Here is an 8050-nt window from a genome sequence, read left to right on the forward strand (position 1 = left end):
AGTGTACTTTTGTGTTTAGATTGGTGGGGAACTTGTCCTGCCATATCTTGCTATGAAGTCTTGTGAGCATTTGAATTCTGTGTCACTGCACAAATGATATTCCAGGATCTTATGGTCAGCCCTCTATCTCATGCTGCCTAACTGCAAGTAAGACATCTCTTTTTCTTCATCTTCTCAAAGAACCTCCAGAATATGATCTTTGTGTGATTTTTTACTGAAGATTTGAGGGTGAAGGGAGTTCATATTTACAGGTGTTATTACAACAAAGTTCAAGAAATGCCCTCATATTAAGAATCCTCTATTGTTGTTCTAATTAGTTCATTGGCAATTTCCCAATACAGGACATTTCTCATGGGCTACGTCCCTACATAGGCCTTAACTACTGTCACATTGCAGGGATATGTTCATTCTGGATCATTTTTCTTATACCTGTGTCCCTTATTCCAGACTCCTAAGTCTTATCTTGATATACCAGTGGACAACTACAAAATGCCTATTATTCTTTTTTGCAGAGCAATTTAATTCTCTTTGTTAACGCTTCTCCATTACTCGCTAGCTTGAGAAAAAGGAGGGTTTACTCTTCTCAAAAAGATCAATCAAGCTATTTTCTTTCTTTCTTTTTTTTTTTTAAAAGCAAATCTCTCCCTATGAAAAATCATTCTGAATTTCCTTGTCATCTGCTTAAGTCATAGTTTTCTTTTAAAATAATTATTTTCTGCCTGCCACATTATCATATTGTGTCAGATTCTAGTCAATTATTGTAAACCTTAAAGCCATTCAAGGAGAATTTGCATAAATGTCTGCTTTGATTTTCACCTGTAGCTTATAGAAGCCGTACTGCATTCCATTTTCCCAGGGGGTGTGATGAGACATCACTAATGTACCCAAAGTTCTTGATAACATTGGTCAATGTGGTTTTACTACTTCTTGGGTTAATTATGGTAATTAATAGGCTTCCAGAAAGTCACATATTTCTTAGCGTGTTTTTTGTGCGTTGCCATAGTCTCACCATTTTTCAAATCTACTCCATATCACCATGTCCCTTGTGTCATGGGTTAAATTGTGTCCTGCAAAAAGATATGTTAAAATCCTAACCTTAGATGATATGGTTTGGCTGTGTCCCCACCCAAATCTCATCTTGAATTGTAGTTCCCATAATCCCCACATCTCGTGGGAGGGACCAGGTGGAGAAAATTGAAATGTGGGTGCAGTTTCCCCCATCCTGTTCTCATGATAGTGAGTTCTCCTGAGATCTAATGGTTTCATAAGTGGCTTTTCCCCCTTTTGTTTCACTTCTCCTTGCTGCTGTCATGTGAAAAAAGACGTGTTTGCTTCCCCTTCCACCATGATTGTAAGTTTCCTGAGGCCTCCCCAGTGATGCAGAACTGTGAGTCAATTAAACCTCTTTCCTTTATAAATTACACGGTCTTGGGTATTTCTTCCTAGCAGGATGAGAACGGGCTAATACACTAGGAGGTATCGGTGAACATGACCTTATTTGGAAATAGAGTCTTTGCAGGTTTAATTGAATAGGACTCTGAGAGAAGACATTCATGTGTAAAGCCACCCAGTTTGTGGTAATTTGTTATGGCAGCCCTAAGGGAACTAATACTAACGTTGATTTATGTCTGACATTTATTCTTGATTAGCTTTGCTTATTTGATTAAGGATTTAAAAGAAAAATGTTCATTTTCACTTCCTTTTAATACAGTGATTTATGCTTGTGTTTTGAATTATTTTTCTTATTATTCTAAGAGCCTTTCTGACTGTATTCTCCTAACTTTTAAACCGTTGAGTAATTAACACTGCAATGACGAACAGACACCAGTGACTGAACCTGACAAAGATTTATTTGCCACAAATGAGAAGTCTACTGAGATTGGCCAGCCTTCCTCCACATCAGATGAAATTGCGTCATCTGAAACACTGGCCATCATGGTAAGAAGTCATGGAGTAAGAAGAGATGGAAGAGACACAGTCTCTTAACTGCCTCAGTCCAGGATAGAAATTTTATCTACTCAGAGTTCATTGGCCAGAAGCAGTTTCAAGGCCCCAACATGACCACGAGGTAAGGTGCCAAATACAGGGGAGAACTTGGAAAATTCAATTAATAATGTCTCTTCTGCTACTGTTTCCTTGGTTATTTTTTTTCTTCAAGTATAGTTAAACTCCATAAAGCAACAGATTTTTCTGTGAGCATAGCTTAGCTATATCTCTTATGTTTTAGAACATCTTCAGCCAGTATCCCTTCAACTATGTATTTTGTTTCCAGTTACATGTGTGGTATTATCTACTATAGTCCCATGGGTCTCAGGTGCTCTGTTCTGTTTTTTTTCTTTTTCCTTGGCACATAAGTTTGAATAATCTGGCCCATCCTCAAGTTTGCTGACCTTTCTGAATGTCAGCTGAAATCCTAGGGTGTTGACCAGTGTCTTTCCCCGCTGGGCATCAGAACTCTAGCATCTCCCTAGCTCTGCGCAACCTCAGAAATCCCTGTTAGCTTTTCTACCAGGAGCTGCTCTCTGCTAGGCCTCTAGAGTTTTGCTCAGTACCTGTGCTGTATAGGATTCTGCGTAGGATAGGGACCCCCTCCCTAAGCCTTCTAGGGATCCTTCTCAGAATCCCTCTTCTCTCAGACACATGATCCACAATCTCAGACACTTTAGTGGTCCAGTGTCTGTTTCCTTCCCCGCGCAGTATTTGGCTGTACACTGAGTCTCCATTTCCATTTGGAAAATGCCGCAGGAGAAACCCAGGATGCATGTGGCACTAACCTCCCATACGTCCCTTCTAGCCAAAATCACAGTGTTGTGCAGGCTTCTCCCCAGCACCTGAAATTGTGGCAACACACACTTTATCCAGCTTCATAGTTGTTTACCACAATACCAGCAAAAGTCTGTTATCACATACATTTTAAAGTACGGTGTTCTCTCGGCCGGGCGCGGTGGCTCACGCCTGTAATCCCAGCACTTTGAAAGGCCAAGGTGGGCGGATCACGAAGTCAAGAGATGGAGACCATCCTGGCCAACATAGTGAAACCCCGTCTCTACTAAAAATACAAATATTAGCTGGGTGTGATGGCATGCGCCTGTAGTCCCAGCTACTGGGGAGGCTGAGGCAGGAGAATCGCTTGAACCCGGGAGGCGAAGGTTGCATCACGCCACTGCACTCCAACCTGGCGACAGAGCGAGATTCCATCTCAAAAAACAAAACAAAACAAACAAAAAAACCCAAAAAGTGTTGTGTCCTCTCTTTCATAATTTTCCAAAGAGTGTAATTCTACTTTTATGTATGTATGCATGCATGTATGTATGTATGTATTCTTTTTAGAGACAGTCTTGCTTTGCTGCTCAGGCTGAAATGCAGTGGTGGTTCACAAGCATAATCATCGCGCCCTACAGTCTTAAACTCCTGGCCTGAAGTGATCCTCTCGCCTCAGGCTTCCAAAGTGCTGAGATTACAGGCCTGAGCCACCATGCCCAGCCAATTCTACTTTTAATTGCTTATTTGATGAAATAATTTGTTAGGCTTTTTTTTTTCCTTCTTTATTTTTTATGTTTTATAATTTTAGTATTTGCCATCAAATAATATGGCCTATACATTTACAGCTTTTTGAAATGAACGGAGGCTCATTTTTGGCTTAATAGACAATCAGTTTTAAGATAATCACTTCACAGTTCCGTAAAATGATTATATAACCCTTGTAAAATTTAATGTTAATTTATTTAACCATTTCAATTATATTACTCCAGTTTTCTGTGTCCTTGCTTGATTTTGGTTTAGTTAATTACTCAAACACAAATAATATTGTGTAAAAGTTTCTCATAATTATTGTGATCTTATCAATTTATTTTCCTTTTTTGGTTTTACAGTTTTTGCTTAATATATTTTGGTGTTATGTTATTGACTGAATGAAGGTTTATGCCTTTCATTCTAATTTCATATTTTCATCCTATACTTTTTATTATTATGAAATTATCTTTGTTGTGATCATTTTTTCTTTGACTTGTAGATTGGTTAAAATTAATTTTGCTATTTTTGTCCTTTTTATTATTTTGCCAGATAAATTATTGTAGATCTTCTTCTAACTTTGTTATTTTGTTTTTAGACCTGTTAGTATAGACTGAGTATAGTTCAATTTTCTTTTCTTTTTTGTTTTTCTTTTATTATTATACTTTAAGTTTTAGGGTACATGTGCACATTGTGTAGGTTAGTTACATATGTATACATGTGCCACGCTGGTGCGCTGCACCCACTAACTCGTCATCTAGCATTAGGTATATCTCCCAATGCTATCCCTCCCCCCTCCCCCCACCCCACAACAGTCCCCAGAGTGTGATGTTCCCCTTCCTGTGTCCATGTGATCTCATTGTTCAATTCCCACCTATGAGTGAGAACATGCGGTGTTTGGTTTTTTGTTCTTGCGATGGTTTACTGAGAATGATGATTTCCAATTTCATCCATGTCCCTACAAAGGACATGAACTCATCATTTTTTATGGCTGCATAGTATTCCATGGTGTATATGTGCCACATTTTCTTAATCCAGTCTATCATTGTTGGACATTTGGGTTGGTTCCAAGTCTTTGCTATTGTGAATAGTGCCACAATAAACATATGTGTGCATATGTCTTTATAGCAGCATGATTTATAGTCCTTTGGGTATATACCCAGTAATGGGATGGCTGGGTCAAATGGTATTTCTAGTTCTAGATCCCTGAGGAATCGCCACACTGACTTCCACAATGGTTGAACTAGTTTACAGTCCCACCAACAGTGTAAAAGTGTTCCTATTTCTCCACATCCTGTCCAGCACCTGTTGTTTCCTGACTTTTTAATGATTGCCATTCTAACTGGTGTGAGATGGTATCTCATTGTGGTTTTGATTTGCATTTCTCTGATGGCCAGTGATGGTGAGCATTTTTTCATGTGCTTTTTGGCTGCATAAATGTCTTCTTTTGAGAAGTGTCTGTTCATGTCCTTTGCCCACTTTTTGATGGAGTTGTTTGTTTTTTTCTTGTAAATTTGTTTGAGTTCATTGTAGATTCTGGATATTAGCCCTTTGTCAGATGAGTAGGTTGCAAAACTTTTCTCCCATCTGTAGGTTGCCTGTTCACTCTGATGGTAGTTTCTTTTGCTGTGCAGAAGCTCTTTAGTTTAATTAGATCCCATTTGTCAATTTTGTCTTTTGTTGCCATTGCTTTTGGTGTTTTAGACATGAAGTCCTTGCCCATGCCTATGTCCTGAATGGTATTGCCTAGGTTTTCTTCTAGAGTTTTTATGGTTTTAGGTCTAACGTTTAAGTCTTTAATCCATCTTGAATTGATTTTTGTATAAGGTGTAAGGAAGGGATCCAGTTTCAGCTTTCTACATGTGGCTAGCCAGTTTTCCCAGCACCATTTATTAAATAGGGAATCCTTTCCCCATTGCTTGTTTTTCTCAGGTTTGTCAAAGATCAGATAGTTGTAGATATGCGGCATTATTTCTGAGGGCTCTGTACTGTTCCATTGATCTATATCTCTGTTTTGGTACCAGTCCCATGCTGTTTTGGTTACTGTAGCCTTGTAGTATAGTTTGAAGTCAGGTAGTGTGATGCCTCCAGCTTCGTTCTTTTGGCTTAGGATTGACTTGGTGATGTGGGCTCTTTTTTGGTTCCATATGAACTTTAAAGTAGTTTTTCCAATTCTGTGAAGAAAGTCATTGGTAGCTTGATGGGGATGGCATTGAATCTGTAAATTACGTTGGGCAGTATGGCCATTTTCACGATATTGATTCTTCCTACCCATGAGCATGGAATGTTCTTCCATTTGTTTGTATCCTCTTTTATTTCATTGAGCAGTGGTTTGTAGTTCTCCTTGAAGAGGTCCTTCACATCCCTTGTAAGTTGGATTCCTAGGTATTTTATTCTCTTTGAAGCAATTGTGAATGGGAGTTCACTCATGATTTGGCTCTCTGTTTGTCTGTTGTTGGTGTATAAGAATGCTTGTGATTTTTGTACATTGATTTTGTATCCTGAGACTTTGCTGAAGTTGCTTATCAGCTTAAGGAGATTTTGGGCTGAGACAATGGGGTTTTCTAGGTATACAATCATGTCGTCTGCAAACAGGGACAATTTGACTTCCTCTTTTCCTAATTGAATACCCTTTATTTCCTTCTCCTGCCTAATTGCCCTGGCCAGAACTTCCAACACTATGTTGAATAGGAGTGGTGAGAGAGGGCATCCCTGTCTTGTGCCAGTTTTCAAAGGGAATGCTTCCAGTTTTTGCCCATTCAGTATGATATTGGCTGTGGGTTTGTCATAGATAGCTCTTATTATTTTGAAATACGTCCCATCAATACCTAATTTATTGAGAGTTTTTAGCATGAAGGGTTGTTGAATTTTGTCAAAGGCCTTTTCTGCATCTATTGAGATAATCATGTGGTTTTTGTCTTTGGCTCTGTTTATATGCTGGATTACATTTATTGATTTGCATATATTGAACCAGCCTTGCATTTTCTAAAACAGTCTGAGTGTCTTTGCCTTTTGATAGATGTATGCAGTCATTTAGGTTTCAGTTTTAACTGGTATGTTAAATCTGATATTGTCTTGTGCTCTGAGATATATATGTAGTATGTTTTATAACATTCTTTATTAATGGCTACATGATGTTACATCGCCTATTTTTGTTGACGTTTGCTATTTATTTTCAATAAATAATAGTTTGTTTACTTTTAAACATTAATTTAGAAGATATACATCCATTTAAAAGTTCCACTTGTGGTTATGTTTAGGTCAGAAAAAACTTTTATAGTAGACACCAATGGAAGTGGGGACTGGCTGGTTTATAACACTTTTTATTTTAAGTCTTAATGTATTGTCCTCCTATAGTCACCTAGTACAGAAGTTCTTAATCAGGGTAACTTGCCCCCAAAGGGTGCTTGTCAATATCTGGAAACATTTTTAGTTTTCATAACCTGGGGAGAGAGGGTTCCAATGACATCTAGTGAGTAGAGACCAGGGACATTGCTAATCGTCCCTCAATGTGTAGGACAGTCCCCAACAACAAAGAATTATCCAGGCTCAAACGGCAATAATGCAGATGTTAAGAAACCCTGATCTAGTTAAACATTTTTATTTTACATACAAAGAATTTGAGACTCACAGAAGTGAGGTGTCCTGTCCAAATTCACTCCACTAGTTAGTGCCAGAATGAAGGCAATAACCCAAGGCTATAGCCTTTTCTACCACAGCACTCTACCTCCTGAACAGAAGTTCATTTAAAACAAGCCACTCCTGTGGCTGACATATGATAATATGTTAGATGCCCTTGCACAGGGCACCCTTTTTCACTGAAAGCTAGCAGCTGTAGTTTTTTTTTCCCGGTAAATCTGAGACCATTTCTGCTTATTTGGCTTCTCAGCTGAATAAGATCAACTAAAATGTGGGTATTGCTATAAGACTTCAGTAAATGAGAATAGCCCCATGAGCAGCAAGCACTTTTGGTTTTCTGCAAAATATTAAATGTGTAATCTACAGAATTTGAGAGGAGGTAATCTACTAAGAGTTCATCCCATTCCACTGCACATCAGTCATGGCCAGGCAGACCGACTCTGCCTGGACAAATCAAGGGAGAGAAAGCTTAGGATTCTCAGATGCTGGTTGTAATGGCGATTATTACAAATGCAAGGTAGAATAGAAATTGCAACTGCTATTATGGCGACCATAAGGTAACAATTGAATTTGTGTTAATAAATCAATCAGGAAAGAGTTTGTCAAACAGAACAATATGGGTTTTGTTGAGAAAGTGATTTGGAAAGGGAGTGAGGAAGATATGAGGTCGGGAAGTGCTTTAACATGACAAGAGATGCAATTAAATTTTCCAAGCCCTAGAACAAGCCCTGCCTCCAGGTTCTACAAAGGAGCCAACCCACTCCAAAGACCCTAAATTCCTGAACCAGAATTATTATTCCTGCAGGGAAAATTGCAAGGAGAATTTTAAGAGTTAGTCAAGGTGGCTGACTCAACTCTATAGTTAGTCAATGTCTGCAAGCTGGAGAAGGAAAAACCAAAT

The sequence above is a fragment of the Gorilla gorilla genome, chromosome 6 (genome assembly GCF_029281585.2).
Source record: "Gorilla gorilla gorilla isolate KB3781 chromosome 6, NHGRI_mGorGor1-v2.1_pri, whole genome shotgun sequence".
Taxonomy (NCBI): Eukaryota; Metazoa; Chordata; class Mammalia; order Primates; family Hominidae; genus Gorilla; species Gorilla gorilla.